The 20,202-nt window shown below is 40.1% G+C and overlaps 1 protein-coding gene and 1 pseudogene across 8 annotated transcripts in view; both read left to right on the forward strand.

The window, feature by feature from the left end:
- SOX5 (SRY-box transcription factor 5) overlaps positions 1 to 20,202 on the forward strand; it is a 1,024,531-nt gene that overhangs the window by 133,399 nt on the left and 870,930 nt on the right. For 6 of the 8 annotated variants that reach the window (XM_054696382.1, XM_054696384.1, XM_054696380.1 and 3 more), the window contains exon 2: positions 17,023 to 17,102. The exons of the other annotated variants lie outside the window; for them this stretch is intronic. The gene's annotated coding sequence lies outside the window, so the exon portion shown is untranslated. The remainder of the gene's footprint in view (positions 1 to 17,022; positions 17,103 to 20,202) is intronic. 8 annotated transcript variants of the gene reach the window in all.
- On the forward strand, positions 7,776 to 9,602 carry LOC119246962 (60S ribosomal protein L34-like; annotated as a pseudogene).

The raw sequence follows: 20,202 nt of genomic DNA on the forward strand, positions 1-20,202 counted from the left end.
AAAATCTTAAATTAAACCTCATTGAAATTTTGTAATGGACTTTTTATAATTTTAATGATGGTGTATACTAGATTAATCAGAGCTAGTAGATTTGAGGAAATCGTGAAAGACAAATTTCATTTACCAAGTACTTTGGTTCCAAGGATTAAGAGGTCAAGAAAAATATAAACCTTATCAATTTATTTCGGAATCAGGTGAGGCTTGAGTGACTTTATAAATGTCATCAACAACTGCTCTTTACTTTATGTCCTTCCACAGTTCATCAGGTAGAGCTGGACAATTTATGCCACTTCACATTATCTCCATGCCATTCTCTGTTCAGTAGGAAATCTCAGAATATCTTTCTATTTATATGAGTACAGATTTATTGTTTTGTTGTCATTGGGTATGATTTATCAAATCAAGAAGACATTTTCAAACAAATCACAATCCTGAAAATATTAATTCTAAATCCTTACATTTCTGTGCTCTAACTAATTTGATTAATTTGATTGCCTCAATAAATCATAACTGGGCGTAGTTTTCACTAGATCCTCTGTAGAAAGGAGATTTAGAAAAGTGCTAAATTCTGGCACATCATTTGGTTAGAATAAGTTGTGCTACAGTCATAAACAACTCTAAAAATGCATTTACAAACTCTGATGCGAATTTAGGTGATTCTGTAGCATTGCTGGTTCAGTTTTCCAGACTTCCGTCTTATGTCCCAGCTTCCTTGATCTCCCAGCCAGGGAAGGAGGGCTGGAAAGTTGAGATCTGGCCATGAAATGCTTTCTTCCAGAGGGATAAGCATCACTTCTCTTATTTCATTACTAGAATTTGTTGTATATTCATTCATAATTTCATTGGAATGGGAAATGTAGAGGAAAACCAGATATTGATTGATATTAGTGATATTGATCATAGCCAGTATCGATGTATTCCCTTTATTGAGAATACCTTTGAAATATGAAATACCACTTAGGATGTGTGGGTGACACTACAGAAAGAAGTGTAATAAATGATTTTTAGTAAAAACAATGATCTTTTCTCTCCGAGTCACTGATGCCTCCATTTGTTTAGACTTCCACAGACCCTGCTATTCTTGGGTATTATGAAACAAATTTTGCCTTGATGAAGGAAGGTGCAGTCAGACTGTATAGGTGGGATTATGGTGAGCTGTTAAAGTGTGGTGAGACTACCTGCAACAATGACAAACCTTGCTGAAGAAGGCACTTTGTTCAGGTTTGATAAAGACTGGTGACATTATATGCAGCTGACGGTTTCCCCCTTTGGAAAGGGGTTATTGGATTTGCAAAAGAAGGAAGCATTAGAGTCAGCTCACTGACTCACTCATTCTGATAGGATCTACAGAAAAAAGAAAGCAAGTTTTTACTGTATTGAGTGCCTCACTGTTTTTTTAAGCAAAGAAGAATACTTGGAGTAAGTAGGTGTTTAGCAATAGTAGCAATAGTTTGTATCTTCTTTAACTTATTTGGTAGGCAAAAAAATAAAGGAACGGGGGTGTGACCTAGAGAGAGGGAATATTTTACCCCTAAATGGGATAGCTTCCTGTCATTCTCAAAATGCAACCAAGTAATTTCTTTTAAACATCATGAAGTTATGGATATAAGTCTATTTGATGGGATTGACAAATTGAGATATTTATACTTTTTGAAGCCCAAATCGTCTCATCTTTGACCAATGGAAATCTCTGCTTTGGCTCCCAAGTACTGTTGACATAACTGTAGTTATAGTTGATAGCTTTCTTACTATCTGATGTGTCAAGATATTCTAGGACCATAAAGTACATATTCTGCCCCATCCACTTCCTTAAGATTTGTTTCCTGAGCATGAGAAATGTTCATTGCTTTTTCATTGATCACTGCTTTTAGGCCTGCACAAGCAAGGTGTGCTTAGTATTTTCACCTCCAGTATTCAAATATTTATTTTGGTTTATCAAAATTCATGTTAAAACAAAGGCATTTAAATTTTTTCTTTTGTATATAGTGTGTCCAAAGCTTTACTAATATTTGTAGAGAATAGTACTTTATCATGAAGGCATATCATCTAGCGATCTGCTATAAGGTTTACTTTTAAAATGTTTCTGATCTTAGACCAGTTCTGACACTCACAGAGTTTAAGAGATAGAGAGAGACCATCTTTGCTAGTGATACTCTCTCAACAGTAAAGAAATGATTTTCCGGAAGCAAATGTTACTGATGTTTTATTGGGCCACATCTCATTATATGTCCATTGTTGGATCCAAACCCTTTTTTTAGGAGACTACCTTTTATAGATTAGTGAAGGCCTGTGTGCACCTTCTGTTATGTCAGGGAGGAGGTGATTATCCTAGTTGCCTTAAACTTTGCAGGACTCACCTCAGAAGTGGGGCCCAGATTACATATTGAAAGGGATATTGAAAGGGAAACCACAATATATATTCCCTTCTATCTTGGGGTCTATTTCTATATGCATATTCATTTATTTGTCTGTAGCAAGGGAGTAAAATAATGAGCAGTTACATCAGAGTAAGAAAAAAATAAAACAGGAAAAAACCAACATAATACAAAGTTTCCTAAAAAGTGTGATTTGTTTATAACAATCTTTCAAGCCATGGCTCTGACTTTTATTATTCTTTCAATTTCACTGAGTATAAATTACCTAATGTCATCTTTTGGTGAGTTGTATGAAATATGATTAAGCTTGTCTTTAAGATCTGTCATCTACATTGATAACTGCATTCTAGTTATACTTCCACGACTTCCCAAACCCTCTGTTATAAATCAGAGCATCCTGAACTCTGGTTCCACCATCCATATTTCTCTTGAGCCATTCCTGTAATGCTATCAGCTTTTCTTTTTATCTTTCCTACGCCCCCCACCCTCCACATCACCTACCTCTTCTTTAGTAACCTTAGCCAGTTCATTTGGATTAGATCTATAAATGTTGGCTCATCTTAGAATTCTGTCCTTTTTTACTTTTTCCTAAATCCTCCACCAAACCACTATGCCTCTACCTTACCTGCCTCCCTCCCCCAACTTATGAAGACTCTTGCTGACTAGCCCAGCCTGATGAGTCTTTCTCTCTCCTTCCTCAGAAAAACTTAAGTATTATTTTCTATTCAGTTCAATTGTTGGTCAACGCATTTTCTGACTTTTGAGATTTCTTCTGTTTTTGAGTGATTAACATCTTATATTATTGATTATGAGCTTCTTGAAAATAAAATGCTTGATATTTTAATGAGTTCCATGAAAATTGTTTCTTTTCATCTCTCCAAGATGACTATCTTGGAAAAGGAAATTTAAAGATGCTCTTATCATGGACAGAAAAGCAGTTTATATCTATTAAGCATTTGCTATATGTCCTCTAAACAAATAGATGCTTTATGGACATTACCTGATCTCTCCCTCACATACACAGACCAAAAATCCATGTAGCTGGTTAGAAAAAAATTTTCATTTCAAAAAATAATTGTAGTAAGAAAGAATATAGTGGTGCTCAACAGAAAATGACCTTTAAGCTCAGAGGCTATCTCTTGGCATCCATTTCTCACTGGTTGTGTTTTCTCTCTTTGGTTTTCCCTTAATTGACTTTTTAGATTTTAGGTTTGGTCCTCAACAGCCTCAATCACGGGAGGGGGGGGGGTGGAGAGGGAGGGAGAAGAGGGTAGGAGAGAGAAGGAGTAAGAAAGAAAGAGAAAGGAAGTTCACTGAGAGTGAGACTCAGAGTTCCTGCAACTGTTTGGATGATGGGGATTCCCACCACTTGGCTTTCCAGACTGGTCAAATCAGGCCTTAGCTGTCATCCTGAAGTGCAGCAAGAGGTGTTGTGGGCCAACTCAGCCTGAACCTTGAAGTGTGTGAAGAGGGGCAACGTGGGTTTTCAGTGAAAGACTAAGTAGACAACTACTCTGTAAGTATTGTTTCAAATCTATAGATAAACCTTGGCTTAGAGATTAAGTGACTTGCTCAAGTTGAGAAGATTCAATTTGGCATTAACGCTTTAGGGTTTATGCTGGACCCCGCTTTGCTATACTGTAATATTTTTATTCAATTGTGTTTGAATATCAATGCTCAAAATAAAGATAGCTTCCACTGCACGGATTTTTTTTTTTTTTAAAGATTTATTTTATTTATACAAGAACCAGGTTACAAGCCAAATGCGCGGGAAGGTGAGAGGATTCACCAGAGACAGAGCAGGGAAGAGAGCAGGCAGACTGACGAAACACACTGCTGAGGGGAGCAGCGGGCGAGAAGGAGAGATCAGCTCACGGTGTGGGTTGCTCTGAAGCTGGCGGGGATAGAACCGGCACTGCAGAGGCTGGAGACAGCTTCACAGTACTGCGCTTAACAGCCTGTGCCACCAGGGAGGCCCCATTGTATGGATCTTATTTTATGTGTCTTCATGAGCTAGTGCCTCTATTTTCTCATATATTCTTATCTTTTTAACCACATCAGGAAGTACACCATCATCTTAAATGATTACAGGCTACCTGAATGACTGGACTTAATTTCCTAATGGACTGTTGTTTTAGTAATGGTGTTTCCTTGCGTATATCTTTACATTTGAGTACTTTATATCTCTTTGTAGAACCAGACACCATACTGCACAAGAAAGAGTCCAAGGTTGTTAGCTGAGAGATATTTACAGAGCCAAAGCAGGTTGGCCCCTTAAGTAACCCTCCATTACCTGTGAAGGTGACTGGTGTGAAGTGGAGATAAATGTATGAGTGCATCCATGATATGTCATAAAAGACACGTGGTCTCCTGAGGAGAATGAACCAGGACAGATTGAGCTGTAGACGGAAGCCCTGATTCTTAGAGCCCCTGAGATGAAAGTAAGTGGGTTCTGTTATCTCTGACTTCTTCCAAAATCCAGGGCATGCCTTGCTCTTGCATGGGCCTGCCATTAGGCTCTTGCTCTTCAGGTTCTTCCTGTCTTCTTAGTACCTAGGAGAGACCACCCACTATTTCACTGCGACTCCAAATAAATCTTCCTGTGCCTCTCCTGTGGACCCCAGGTGTCAGATATCTAAGATGAGTTTCTATGACTTTTGATATTATTGTATTTTAGATGCTATTTTCTTTTTTTTTTTTTTAATTCACACACATACACACACATTGCTGCTGTGGTTGGTAACAACCCCTTTCATGACATTCTGGAATGCGTTTCTTGTTTTACTTCTTTCTCTCTTAATGACTTGTCCAACTTTGAAGTAGTTAGATCACAGCTTCTTTATTAATAAGTTTTAATGACTTTGTTTTCTCCATTTCATCTAACTAAGTACGTTGCAGATATTGCTCAACAATATAGTTCTTTAATTTGACTGAGTGCCCAGAGATGGGTTGAACTGTCCATGACACTAATATGAGGACCAGAAAATCTGTTTTGTTCATAGCAGTGGTCTGAACACTGCTTTTATGCTGCACTTTCAGCTTGAACTAAGAGCGGTAGAATGAAACAAAGTTCACCTGCTAATTCACAGCTTGGTATGTAGTTCTTACCATTTTGGTGCATTTTGTCTTTACTATATCAGCTTAGGGGGTCACTTGAAATTACTTTTTGGTTTTAGAGTATAGAATTTAGTGTATTTCAAGATTTTGGCTTCTAATCAGGAAGAATAGCTTTGTGTTATAAAGAGCATTCAATTATTTCATTCTACCTTATCCAGACTGGATATACTCATCTTAGAGTTTACATTTGATCCATGATGATACTGTGATTGAAAAGGAGAATAAGCCTCTTTTGTGAGATGTGAGCTATTCACAATGAAAAATGAATTTATAAATTGTCTTCTTCTTAATAGGTCATGGTCTATGTTGAAGGCATTTGTTCTCTTCACCTACTAACTTTTCACTGGTGAAGTAAAACTTCACATTCAGCTCATGAACATCATCATAAGGGTATACCCACTTTGCGTTTTAGTGTTAAACACCACAAAGTCCTTTTCTGAATTAGAGGATGCATTTACACAGCAAACTGGGAAACATGTTAGGAGCTTTCATCAGCTCTTCTGGTTTTAGCTGCCCCTTTGGGGCTTTTACACTTCTTTTCCTTTCCCACCCCACCTGCAGGAGGCAAACAAAGAAATAGAATTTGCATCAGCTTTAGAAATGCATCTGAGATCCCTGCTCTAAGTGTGCTGGGAATTTGGAATAGAAATCTTGAAAAAGAGAAAAGACAAGGGTAAAAGCTCTGTTGACAAGGGAGTTTCATAGGCATGTGTTGAGAGCACAGCCCTGCGCATGTGAATACAAATTCTGAAAGCTCCCTTTCCTCTTGTGAAAAAAAAAAAAGGTCTAGGGGTGTGTCTAGGGGTATAGTTGTTCTGTCTGGTTGAAGGGCTGGACATAGCCGTAGCTATGTAGCTTGGCTTTTCTATAGGATTCAGATACTTCTCTGGAGTATTCAGTACCTACCCCTTCTTCTGGTCCTGCCCCTCATCACATGGGCCCAGTTGGTTGAGAGGAGCTGGTACATGATGCTGAGAGCCGTTCTATCATTTGGCCAGACCACTGGGGCTGGAATGAAGGGCATTCGAGATCTCACTTTGGAGCAGGCCATTCACACATTCATCCTCTGCTGTTATCAAGGCAAGGAACCCAAGTTAGCTTGTGAGCCAGGTTTTTCACTCAAGTAAACATAACACATGTACTTGGCTAGGAGATCAGCTATTAATGGATGATTTTTCCCCCCAGTAGAATCAGGTATTTTCTCAAATTTAGAAAGCATCTAAGTGGAAGCATTTTAGACATTTAAAACAAAATCTACTAAAAAATAGGAAGATTTTATTACATGTTCTCAGACCTGTGTATTTTTGTGCTCATGGATAATAATAATGAGCTATGTTTCAGAGAAAAGATGAGTAAAAGTAAGGAAAATAATAATGAATTTGAGTAAATGGAACTCTATTATTTAATTATAGTATCTGACTGTGAATATAAATAGGAGATGTAGAGCAAGAATTTTTTACAATAGTTTGATTCATAGAAGATTTCATGACTAAGAGAATTCTGTCACTCGAGCTAGAAGATAGAGGTTTGATCCTTCATAAAACAAATCAGGAAATATGCAAAATATTCTAGAAGTTGAGGGCATTATAGTGTTTTTACATCTAAAGTTGAGTTAAAAACTATAGAAAAGAAGCCAGTGTATTTGAAACTTGCCACTCTGGTAGCCTGAATAGACGAGAAAAACTCATTGATAAAATGGAAAGGGGCACTCTGTTCTTAAAATTTCATGTTTGGAGCCTCTTGTGGCCAGTACCTTCAATACCATTGATGATTGGGGCATTTTTTTTTGTTATGAATTGCTACTTTGGCAAGTAGATGAGTTTAAACTCCAGTGTCCTTGTTAAATTCCAATGTAGATCAGTGGTGATACTCCATCTGCCATGTTCTTATTTTGCCTTCCTTAAGGAAAAGAAGCTTAACTGCATTCACAAGCAGACTGTTGATACACTTTAGATGCAAAATTAGTATTTTTATTCCTCATTGTGCAGTTCAATGCTGTTACACCTTGGTTCTCAGTTCAACTCTGCCAGTGACTCATGTGTGGCCTTGTGCAGGTTAACTTCACTTCTCTGAACTATGTTTTCTTTAAAAAGTGAACAGTAGCCAAGGAAGTTGTTAAGCCTATTTACAATTTTAATTGTAATTGTTAAATTATGAATTGTTGATGGTTCATATTTTGATAGATGAGAGGAGAATTTGGTCTGAATTTCAAAAACATTTCAAAATTGGATACATCAAATGTCAGAGCTTCTGATTTGTGTTTCTGCCACCTCCCATCCCCCAATGAATCCCAGTTCATTTCTCGGGTATCTTTATGGTGGAGATGGAGGTGTGAATGCAGGTGCAGTTCTAGATGGGAGAAAAGCAGGAGAGCTTGGTGGGAAAACAGGAGATTATGCCAAAGCTTTATTTTTTCTGATGCTTTGAATTTTGATTTAGTAATCTCTGTATTTTGCAAAAAATGTTCAACAGGGCATGGTTCATGATGCACTTCACTCAAACTGATAAAATGATGACACCATCAGACTATATAAATTATGTATATATAGTGTCATACCTAAAAAAGGTCACTGAAAAAGCTATATAAAAAGATACTCTTAAACACTGTTGATAAAGTTTAATTATTAAAAAAATGTTGAAAGAAGGCAAGAAAAAGGGGAGAAATGTGAAATAAAGAAAACAAAAAATAAAATAGCAGGATTAAGTTCTAATATTAGTAACATTGAATGTGAATGGCCTAGATACAATCCTTAAAAGACAAATTCTCAGAGTATGTTAAAATATAGGCTCCAACATAGACTGTCTATAAGAAATTTCCTTCAATTATAATGATGTTGGAAGCAAAAGGATGGGTAAAGATGTTTTATGCAAACATTATTAAAAAGAAGGCAGGGACTGCTATATTAATATCAAATACAATGGGTTTTGGAACAAAACAATATTTTAAGTAGTGAGCAAACAGCTCTCCATCAAAAATACATGGTGATTCTAAATGGATAGGCACTACTGAGTTGCAAAATACATGAAGCAAAAAGGTATAGACTTGAAAAAAGAAATACACAATTTCACAAATATCTTTGAAGATTTCAACACCCTTATCTCATTGGTTAATAGAGAACTAGAGAAGCCAGCAAGATGTAGAATACTCAACAACATTTGGAGCCAACATTCTTTAATTGACACTCACACATCACCAGACAGCAGAACCCACATTCTTTTCATGGAACCATGGGATGTATACCAAGGGAGACCATAGCATGGACCAGAAAACAAATTTGTTTTTTAAAAGATTTATTTATTCATAGAGGAACTGGGGTATAAGCCAGAGGTGCAGAGGGTGAGAGGATTCACCAGAGAGAGTAGGGAGCAGAACAGGCAGACCTATGGAAATACAATGCTGAGGGGAGCAGCGAGAGAGGCAGGGGAGGTCTACTGCATCATGTGGGTATCTCCCTGGCCAGCTGGGGATCAAACTCGTGCTGCAGTGGCTGCCGACAGTTTGCTAGTGCTGTCTTTAACCCCTGAGCCATCAGGGAGGCCCCAGAAAACAAAACTTAATAAATTTCAAGTAATTTAAATCATATGGAATGTATTCTTTGACCCCCATGGATTTAAATTCATATTAAAAATGAGCTCTTCCATGGACTGTGTCTGGAGGTATCAGAGTGGTCCAGCATTTAACACACCATTGTAGGGTCTCCTACAACACAGCCGCTAACAAAACTAGGCTGTCCTGAACCCCTAGTACTAGGATTGTTTACCTTTACACCAAGAAGGTTGGGAAGGCACTAACATCTGCATGTGGTGTGTGCCTAGGCCGACTTTGAGGAGTTGGTGCTGTGAGACCTAAAGTTCTTACAAGGTGTCTAAAAAACCAAAAAGCATATCAGTCAGGACTACAGTGGCTCCATGTGGGCTGAATGTGTCTGGGATAGTATCAAGTAGGCTTTTCTTATTGAGGAGCAGAAAATTGTTGTGAAAGTGTTGAAGGCACAAGCACAGAGTCAGAAAGCCAAATATAAAAAGAAGCTTTTTGTGTAATAAAAAAATCAAAAGGCTTAAAAAAAAAACAACAAATTAGAAATGGATTACAGAAAGATAACAGGAAAATCTCAGAATACTTAGAAATGAAGCCAAATACTTTATAAATAATCCTTGGGTCACAACGAAAGTCTCAAGGGATATAAAAAATACTTTGCACTGAATGAAAATATAAAATACAGCCTGGCAATGTGTGGGTAACAGGTGAAGAAGTGCTGAGAGAGAAGTTTCTAGCATTAAATGCATACATTACAAAAAAGGAATAGTGTCAAATCAGTATTCTAGGTTTCCATTTCAAGACTCAAGAAAAAGAAGTGCCAAAAGCGAAGCAAGCAGGAGGAAATAATAATCTTAAGGACAAAAGTAAATAAAGTTACAAACAGAAAGAGAGTCAAAAAATAGGGTTACCTGAAAAGATTGATAAAATTGACATAACCCCAGTAAGACTGATAAAAAAGAGAAAAGACACAAATGATCAATATCAGGAATAAAAGAGGATATATCATTACAGCTCCTGTAGCCATCAGAAATTTAATAATAAAACTTCACACACATAAATTTGACAACTTGAGGAAATGGGCCAATTCCTTGAAAAACACAAACTACCACAATTCACCCAATATTGCATAGATAATTTGAATAGTCTTATAACTTATAATAGTCTTATAAGGAAATTGAGCATGCAATTTAAAAACTTCCAAAAAAGAAATATCCTGTCCCAGATGATTTTACTAGAGAATGGTAACAAACATTTAAAGAGGTAACACTAATTCTATATAATCTCTTCCTGAAATCCATTCATTTTTTATGAAAGTAGTGTTACTCAGATACCAAAACTAAACATAGAGATTACAAAAAAAGAAATCAGGACACCAATATCCCTCATGAACACAGACACAAAATCTTAAACAAAATTTTAGCAAGTAGAGTTTAGCAATATATAAGAAAGGAATTATATGCCATGACCAGGTGAAGTTTATTCCAGGGTTTCAGACTAGCTCAATAATTGAAAATCTGTCAGTATTATTGTAGGGTAAAGAAAATGTCAGGCTTTTCTGCCCTCCCGCCATCAGGATAGATGATGGATCCTTGAGGTCCTGAATGCATGCCTGATGGTGGCCACCTGGAATAGGGTGTGGGCATAGGTAGATGGGATTCACCTGGGCTAAGACTGTGCTTTTAAGGGCGGTGTCATGGGGATGCCAGTAGAAGCCAAAGGAGAAGCCAAAAGAGAAACCAAGAATGAACAGAAGCCAAGCAGAAGCTGAGAGAAGGCCGGGAAGCCCATAGAGTGAAGACCTGCTGGGGGCTGGGAGGCCTGCCAGCTCCCCAACCCCCCAGTCCCCCTGCCTGCTGTGTACCTGGTAATCCCAATAAAAACCTGCAAAACCACTGAGGACTCTGACTCCTCCTTTACCCGGTCTGCTGGATCAGAAAACCTGTACTGTGTCTGTTCATGGCCTTTACAATCGGCGTAGTTGGCAGGATGATCCATGCAGACGGGTATGGAGCCCTCCGAAATCCTGGAGGGACTGGTGGATAAGGTCCGGGAGCTACGGGATAAGACCTCTCCCAGAGGAGGAGGAGGAGATGCCCGAGAGAACCAGCCAATGACACCCGAAAGGACCAGCCACTGACCCCTGAGGCAGCAGAATTATTGGGGAGGAGAGGACCATGATTCGGAGCTCGCCAGTGCTGATGCAGGGAGAAGCCAATGGACTTCGACTGATGGACATGGACTGATGAACTTGGACTGACAATCACGCCAGAAGGTGGAGGACCTTGCAGGTTGATATGTTTTGGGACCCTGGGGGTGGAACAGTTTTGTTTGTAAACCCCAGGAGATGGGAATCTGGGGGTGGCCAGTAGGCCTTGGTGGCCAAAAGCAGCCTGTGTATGCCCAGCAGCCAGGCAGAGGAGAAAAGCCAACTGAGAAGGCAAAAGCTGGTGCTGATGCTAAGTTTGGGAAGCCCTGAGCGGCTGTTAAGCAACCTAAGTATGCTGAAGACCTGTGAGTCTCATAAAATCACCTGTGGGTGATGCCCTGCTCATTGTCGAGTGAGGGTGAGGAGCTGAGGAACACGTCCTTGGGGGACGGGTGGTGAACGTGGCTTGGGGTGGAGCCCAAGCCGCATGTAGAGTTTGGATCCCCAACCCATGTGCTTGTGCAGTGGGTTGGCCTGAGTGCAGGGGTCTGCGAGTCGCGTTGGTGGCTATGAAGGCCGAATGTTGAGCGACTGCAGACAGAAACCCTGAGGGTCGGCGATTACCCCCAACAGAATAGAATCACCAATCCCAGAGTGAGTACATCTTGGGGGTGGATGCAGTGTGTGGCTTGTAGCTGAGACTACAGCCAGAGAAGGTCAGGAAGCCTGACAGCTCCTGGCGTGTTACAGTAGATGCCGTGAGTGGTTCCCCTCCCTTGTATGAGCAGTGCCTTCGGCAGCAGATTTGGTGGCTCATCTGCTGGTACCAATAATTGTCTTTTGCACTAGGTTGGGGCCCTGCCTGGACTTATTTGTGTTCTGTTCTATTTTGTTGTTATATTGTGATGTATTTGCTTTTGTGGGCCATGGCTGCATCGTTTATGTTTGATAAGAAAATTGTGTGTGTGTATATATGTGTATATATATATATATATATATATATATATAGACTGTATGGCAGAAAATCCTGAGGGGGTGGACTGTAGGTAAAGAAAATGTCAGGCTTTTCTTCCCTCCCACCATCAGGATAGAGGATGGATCCTTGAGGTCCTGAATGCATGCCTGATGGCGGGCACCTGGAATAGGGTGTGGGCATAGGTAGATGGGATTCACACCTAAGACTGTGCTTTTAAGGGCGGTGTCATGGGGATGCCAGTAGAAGCCAAAGGAGAAGCCAAAAGAGAAACCAAGAACGAACAGAAGCCAAGCAGAAACCGAGAGAAGGCCGGAGAGCCCATAGAGTGAAGACCTGCTGCCTGCCGGTCTGAAGACCTGAAGCCCCCCTGCCTGCCGTGTACCTGGTAATCCCAATAAAAACCTGCAAAACCACTAAGGACTCTGACTCCTTCTTTACCTGGTCTGCTGGATCAGAAAACCTGCACTGTGTCCGTTCCTGGCCTTTACAATTATTCACTACATTAATGACTAAGGAAGAAAGATCACATAAAATCCAACACCCATTTATGATAAAAACTTAGGACAATAGCAGCAGAGAACTTCCTCAATTTGAAAACTTCATAAATATCTACAACTAATTCTTAATTATATAAGACTGATTTCTTTGCTCTCAGATCAGAGGAAATATCAGGAATGTCTGCAATCTCCACTCATTTGACATAGTACTAGAATTTCTAGACAGGGTAAAAAGACAAGGAAATTAAAAGTATAGAAGTCAGAAAGGAAGAAACAAAACTGTCCCTATTTGTAGACAGTAGGATTGCTTATGTGGAAATTCTCACTCCAAAAATAAGTGCTTAGGTATAAATTATCTGTAGGACTTATGTGCTGAAAGCCACACTGATGGAAGATCTAAATAAATTGATAAGCTCCATTTGTGGACTAGAAGCCTCGTCCATAGTAAAGATGTCAATCCTCTCCGAACTGATAGTCAGGTTTAATGCAATTCTTCCCAAAACTCCAGCAAGGCTTTTGCAGATTATAGGCAAGATTATTCTCAAATTTATATGGAAAGGCAAATGAGCCAGAATAGCTTTAACAATTTTGAAATAGAAAAACTACATTGGAGGAATTAATTGACCTAACTTCAGGATTTGTTCTATAGCTACAATAATTAAGACTGTGTGACTCTGGCAGAGGGAGATGCACATGTATCCATGGAACAAAACAGAGGAAACAGACCCACACAAATATAGTCAACTAATTTTTGACAAAGGTAAAAAACAAACAATGTAATGATAGAAACAGCCTTTGCAACAAGTATTGTTAGAGCATTTGGATAGCCATGAGCCAAAAAATCCAAAAATCCTGATCTTGACTTAAGTCTTATGGCTCATACAAAAATTAACTCAAAATATATCCTGACCTTGGGCCTCCCTGGTGGCGCAAGGGGTTAGGCACTGCACTATGAAGCAATCCACAGCCTCTACATCACGAGTTCAATCCCCGGCTGGCCAGGGAGATAACCACGTGGCACAGCAGACCTCTCCTGTCTTGCCTGCTGCTTTTCTCAGCAGTGTATTTCAGTCAGTCTGCCTGTTCTGTTCCCCACTCTGTCTCTGGTGGATCCTCTCACCCCCACATCTCTGGCCTGTACCCCAGCTCTTACATGGATAAATAAATAAATCTTTAAAAAAATACATCCTGTGCTGCACTACATGTAAATGCTCAATAAAAGCCTGAGAAACCCCCCCCCAAAAAAATACATCCTGACCTTAACTATAAAATTTAACATTATAAAAATTTGATGAAAAATATGAAATCTTCAGGATATAAGTCTAACTAAAGCACTTTTAGAGTTTACACCAAAAACATAATTCATAGAAGGAAAAAATTGATAAATTGAACTTTATCAAGATTAACAGCATTTGTTTGGTGAGAGACCCCCATCAAGATGAAAAGACAAGCTATAGAAAGAAATATTTGTAAACCATGTGTCTGGCAAAGGACTAGCACTAAGAATATAAATTTTCAAAACTCTACAGTAAAACAATAAAAACTCCAATTAGAAAATGGAATGAAAAGCATGAAACAACTTTTTATTATAGAAGATATGCAGATTATAAAGCAGCACATAAACAGATACTCACCATCACTAATCATTAGAGGAAAGCAGAATGGCTAAAATAAAAAGTGGTTACAACACCAAATCCTGGCAAGGATGCACAGAACCTGGATCAGTCATGCATTGTTGGTGGGAATGTAAAATGGTTCAGTCATCCTACAAAACAGTTTGGCAGGTTTTAAAAGAAAACTTAGCTTACAACTTCCATAGAACCCAGCAATTGCACTCCTGGGCATGTATCCCAGAGAAAGGAAAACTTATGTTCGCATGAAAACCTGTATACGAATGTTTATATCAGTTTTATTCATAATACCCCCAAACTGGAAACAACAGGTTGTCCTTCAGCAGGTCAGTGTTTAAACAGATCATACTGTAGGACACTACTCAGCAGTGAAGCTGGGGATCATTAGTATACACCATGCTGAATGAATCTCTGGAGAATTATGTTGAGTGTATGGTTTCATTTATATAATATTCTTGAAATGAGGATAGTTTTAGAAATTGTGATGAGATCAACGCTTTCTAGGGTTTGTGGAGGAAGTGGGTTGAGGGGAAAATGAGCAGGGATATTTTAAAAAGGGGGGTTTCTTATGGTGATAGAAATGTTCTGTATCTTTCTGGTTTCAGTGTCAATATCTTGCAGTTTTTCTCTCTTTTTTTAAACGGAGGTAACATTGGTTTGCAACACTGTATATAATTCACAGGTATAGGATCACACTCTTCAGATGTATGTCACCACCCCACCCCCACTACCAAGGCACCTTAGTTCTCCACCACAGCCCATTGTGCCCCCTCCCTGCTTTGCTCTCTCCTGTCTGCCTCCCTATCATAGAACCTCAATTCCTCAGAATTCATTGGTGTAGTTTTGTCTGACCCTTTGTTTTGTTTCTCTGTCTTCCACATCAAAGTGACACCATCCCTTATTTGTTTTTCTCCTGATTTTGCTGAGCATCACCCCCTACAGTTTCATCCATGTTGTCACAAATAGCAGAAGTTCATCTTTTTTTTTTTTTTTTAAATAGCTGAATAGTATTCCGTTGTGTATGTACCATGTCTCCCTGAGGCACTCAGCTGTTTGTGGGCGCTTAGGTTGTTTCTATAGCTTGACTATCGTAAATCATGCTGCCATGAATATAGGGAGTGCAGATATCCTTTTTTTAAAAATTTTTTAAAAGATTTATTTTTATTTATTTATACAAGCACTGGGTATAGTCAGAAGCGCGGGAGGGTGAGAGAATTCACCAGAGCCAGAGCGGGGAGCAGAGCAGGCAGAAGGACCGAAGTACACTGCTGAGGGGAGCAGCGGGCGGCAGGAGAGGTCTGCGTGCCATGTGGGACCCTCCTCCGGTGGCCGGGATGCAGCCAGGGATTGAACCGATGCTGCAGAGACTGCGGGCAGCTTCGCAACCAAGCGCTCAACCGCTGCGCCACCGGGGAGGCCCCAGATATCCTTTTGAATTAGTGATTTTTCATTCTTCAGGTAGATATCTGGGAGTGGGATTATTGGATTATTAGATGCAGCAATATCTTGGTTTTGATAATGTGGTATAATGTGGAAAGATGTTATCTTTGTGTTACGGAGCAGCCCCGATATAAAAACGGGTTGCCTGGCTGTGGGTCCTCACCCGCGCGCTTAAAAAGGACTTATTTATACTCCACTACAGGCACAAACAAAAGGTTAATAAAAGGTTTATTTACAAGGGAAAGGGAAATGAGGAAATGTACAACTCGGAGAAAATAGGGAAATAAAGTCTTTAATGCATCCTACCCGATCCGCCAACCTGGAAACCCAAAGGCACCCTGAGAGCTGGCCGAGCGCTGCGAGCTGGTGGAGAGCCAAAAAAGGGAACCCCCCAAAGCCCACGCATCTGGTTTTATACCAAACCTGGCTGCTTAACTCCACCCTCAGGTCCCAGCCACCTTCCCTTTGGTGGTGATGGGATTTGTCTTTCCCAATGTCCTGATGGCTTTGGTCTGGAGTGGGGGTGGAGTCCACAAAGCCTGTATGGAATTAGCTTTAGGACATCATTTCCCCCTAACAATTGGAAGTGGAGGAAAGGGTACAAGATCTCTCTGTATCATTTCCTACAACTGCACAATTATCTCAAACCAAGATGTTTATTTATTTATTTTAACACAGCCCCCTGGTGACTTCCAGATTCAAATCCATATCCATTCCTTGGCCCTTTCCAACTTCACTCATGTCCAGCTTCCTTGTCCCTCAGCTGTCCTGCTGTAGCCAGGGTGAACTTTTGTTCCTGGACATGCTTAGCAAGTTTCCCCCAGCACCCTCTTTCCTGCTCTTCCCTCTGCCTGGGAAGTTCCTCTCTCCGCTTAACTCATTTCACCCTGGTCTCTGCAAACAGCACGGTTGTCACAGTCTAGTCCCTTACCTGGATTTATTTTTATTCTCATACTGAAAACAGATTTGATACTTTTCAAAACCCTAAATTGCTAGGATAGGAACTTTGCATTCTCTGCTATGTCTCCTCTATGTGTTACTCTAGGATTTGGAGTGTTTGATTTCAAAAATAAATTAAACAGACTGATTCGCTCTGTTTTCTTTCCTTCTGTTGATTTCACTATATTTGTCCAGGTGGAATTTCAGGTTTGTCATAGTAGATGCCCTGCAATCAGTCAGCTCAACTTATCATGATACATTGGTATTTCCCCAGACCAAGAAGACTTGAAAGAGTCAATGTCACCTCCACACACCATGAATCTGCCTCTGAATGATTTAGTTTTTCTCATTCTCTTCTAGGCACTTTAATCAGTCTGTGGAGTAGACACATTCCAAGCGGATCCTTAGAACTCTTGGACAAGCCTCCCCGCATGTGGCAGGTATGTGTCCACACACTGAATGTGCGGGAAATATACTTTCCTGTATTCCTTTATAGCTATGTCTAATTTATATTCAATGGTCCACTTAGCCACATGGCAGCAAGCTCAAGTTGCATTGAAATTCTAGGCAAGTTTCGGGGGTACCACATTCTTCAACGTACCAAGCTTTTCTGACACTTCAGTGCTCCTTCCCACTCATGTCACATCTGTCCCATTCCTGTCAGTATCTGTGGGTCACTGCAGACCACACCTTGATATTCCTTCTAGGAGCTTTTGCTCCCCTTCTCTTCTAGGTACCTCTTGGGATCACAGGAGGTCTATCATGCCTCTCTGAAGCCCATGGCACTGATTCTGTTGCCACCACATCATGCTATCACATGAGTTCCTTTGCAAAGTTGGGCAGGTCCCCCTTTCTAAGCCATTTCTAAGGTCAAGTCTCTATCCAAGAAAGGTCCTTTCCTGGACTATTATCTTTTCCAACATATTTGGGGTTGTACTTTGAACAAACGTATCTTAGGAAATCAGTCAAAATTCAATTTTTTCCAGCTTTTTTTTAACATGGATAGAGGAAAGGACAGCAGACATTTAGGTCTCCAGGCTCTGTGCCTAATAGGATTACTCTTGGAATCAAAACATTTTTCTCTTGATATTTTAAATCACCAATATAGTCTCCATTCAGAAATGATAGTGTCCCATCTCAGACTGTAATCATGGCCTGCAAACTAACTGAATACCAGATCATCTCCCCTCACTTCTCTGGGCACATTTGGGGCCTAGGCTAGGGCAATGGAAGAGGGTTCAAAGTTGTCTTTCTATCTCTTCCTCTTCTTTCTTTTTCTAAAAATTTATTTATTTTATATATATATATATTTTACATCATTGTATATATTTATATTTTACATCATTGTCATTCATTTTTTAATATATTTTTTCCGTCATTGTTCATTTGCTTTCTCCCCCGCCCCACCTACGTATAGTCCCCATAGAATTTCGTTCACTCATGCACCATCACTACAGTCCCCTGTGCTCCTCCCTCCTTCCCTCTGATCCCTCTCCCTCCTCCTCCCCTGCAGGATGTCTCTGCTTTATAATTGTCTGTTTGGTTTTTTTTGTTTTGTTTTGTTGTGTTTTATACTGTTATTATTTTTTTCTCCCGATGTCTTATTTGGTTCCCCTATATTCCTCCTATAAGTGAAACCATCGATAGTTTTCTTTTTCCTTGTGACTTATTTCACCAAGCATAATTCTCTCTAGCTCCATCCATGTTGCTGCAAATGGCATGAGTTTATCTTTTTTGATTGCTGAATAGTATTCCATTGTGTACGTATACTACATCTTCTTGATTTTCAGTCATCTATCTGCTGTTGCTAATCCCTGTGGAACTGAGCCACTGGAAAGAAGTAGCACATGGCTTACGAATTTTCTTTCTTGAATTGGTGTCTATCAATCTGCCTCCATGCTTTGTGGACCCAGCAGATGTATAATACTGACCCTCACTTGGCCGCCATTACAGGGGTGGGCAGCGTTTGGTGGCTTCCTTGATGGACCCATCTGCCTCCTACTCCCCTGACTTGGACAGGGCTTCTTCTTCAGCTATGCACTCAGCTCCACAGTACCTGTGGGTCTGTTGGTCCTTTCCATGTTGACTGTCATTTGCTGTATCAGTGATATTCCAGATGGTCATCCTGGACTTCAGGCAGACTCCAATACCTGCTTCCTGAAAAAGTGCAGCCAGGCACTTACACAGGCAGGAAGGGTACAGGTACTGCTTAGACTCCGGAGCTTCCCTACTCCATCCCTCTTGTCATCTGTATTTGTCAGGTCATTGCCAGATCTGCAGTCCAGTGAAATCCTCAAACTCCAGGGGACATGTGCTGGTTCTCTAAATTGCTCTTGTAAGCAATTTAGAAAAACTAGTATCTTCCCATCCCTCTCACCTGGGGGGAGTTGGGGTTTTCCATAAGCCAGCAGTACAAGCCAAGAACCTCTCCATAAAGCTTCTCCTCATCTCAAGTCTTTTGAATTTTTAACATTCTCTTGTTGGGTTTGAAAGCCATCCAACCATTTTTTCATGATTTTCTTTTAAAATCTGGATTTTCTTCTGGCTCTTTACTTTGGAATTTAATACCTGTTCAATGAAGTTGTCTCAGATGAATCTTCCAATCAAACGTCTGGACAAGTTGAGATGCAGGGTGAGGGTGAAGGTGCATCCATGCACCCAGACATGCTTCTTGATCTACTGAGGTCTTTACAGGCCCTGACTACCTTATTTTCTTTTAAAGGAAACTGTATTTCCTCATAGCTTAGTTAACACACAGTAGGATATCTTTTGAGTCTGTTGTTTTCAGTGTGTGGGAGTTATTCCAGCTCCCCAGAGGGTCTTACGCTTTTGAAATTCAAAAACCAACAATTGACACGCCCCTGTATTCCCTGCTCTGCCAACAATTTTTCTGAGGCTATGAGTGCAGAGTCCAACAAACTTGACTCACTGAATGGGGAGCGAAGCAAGATTCAAGTAAATTAAGCAAAATGCTTCTAGTACCATATTCTATATACTAAAAAGAATTGTCTATCCTTTTTGAGTCCCTACCAAGTAATTTTTAATTATTTTAATGACAGTACATCCTTTGTACACATTAGGATTTGACATTCAAGGAAACCAAGTATATTAACTTAGGGTCATGACAAAGTGCCACAAATGGGGGAGCTTCAACCACAGAAATTTGTTGTCTCACAGATCTCTGGAAGCCAGAAGTCTCAAATCAGATGTTAGCAGGGTTGGTTCTCTCTAAGGGCCTTGAGGGAGATCCGTTCCAGGCTTCTCTCCTCGGCTTGCCATTGTCTCTCATCATCATCTTTCTCTGTGAGCCTCTTGTCTCTGTGTCCACATTACCCTACTTTACAAAGCACCGGTGGTGTTAGATTAGGGTCCAAACTATAATGACCTCATCTCAACTGGTACAAGACCTTATTTTCAAATGTCACAGTCCAAGATACTGGCAGTTAGGACTTCATCATGTGAAATTTGGGGTGACACAATTCAGCCCATCACAAAGGGTTCAATGAGGCTCAGTAACTTCATTGTCACACAGACCTTGAA

This window comes from Talpa occidentalis, unplaced genomic scaffold (genome assembly GCF_014898055.3).
Source record: "Talpa occidentalis isolate TD23 unplaced genomic scaffold, MPIMG_talOcc4v2.1 talOcc4.16, whole genome shotgun sequence".
Classification (NCBI taxonomy): Eukaryota; Metazoa; Chordata; class Mammalia; order Eulipotyphla; family Talpidae; genus Talpa; species Talpa occidentalis.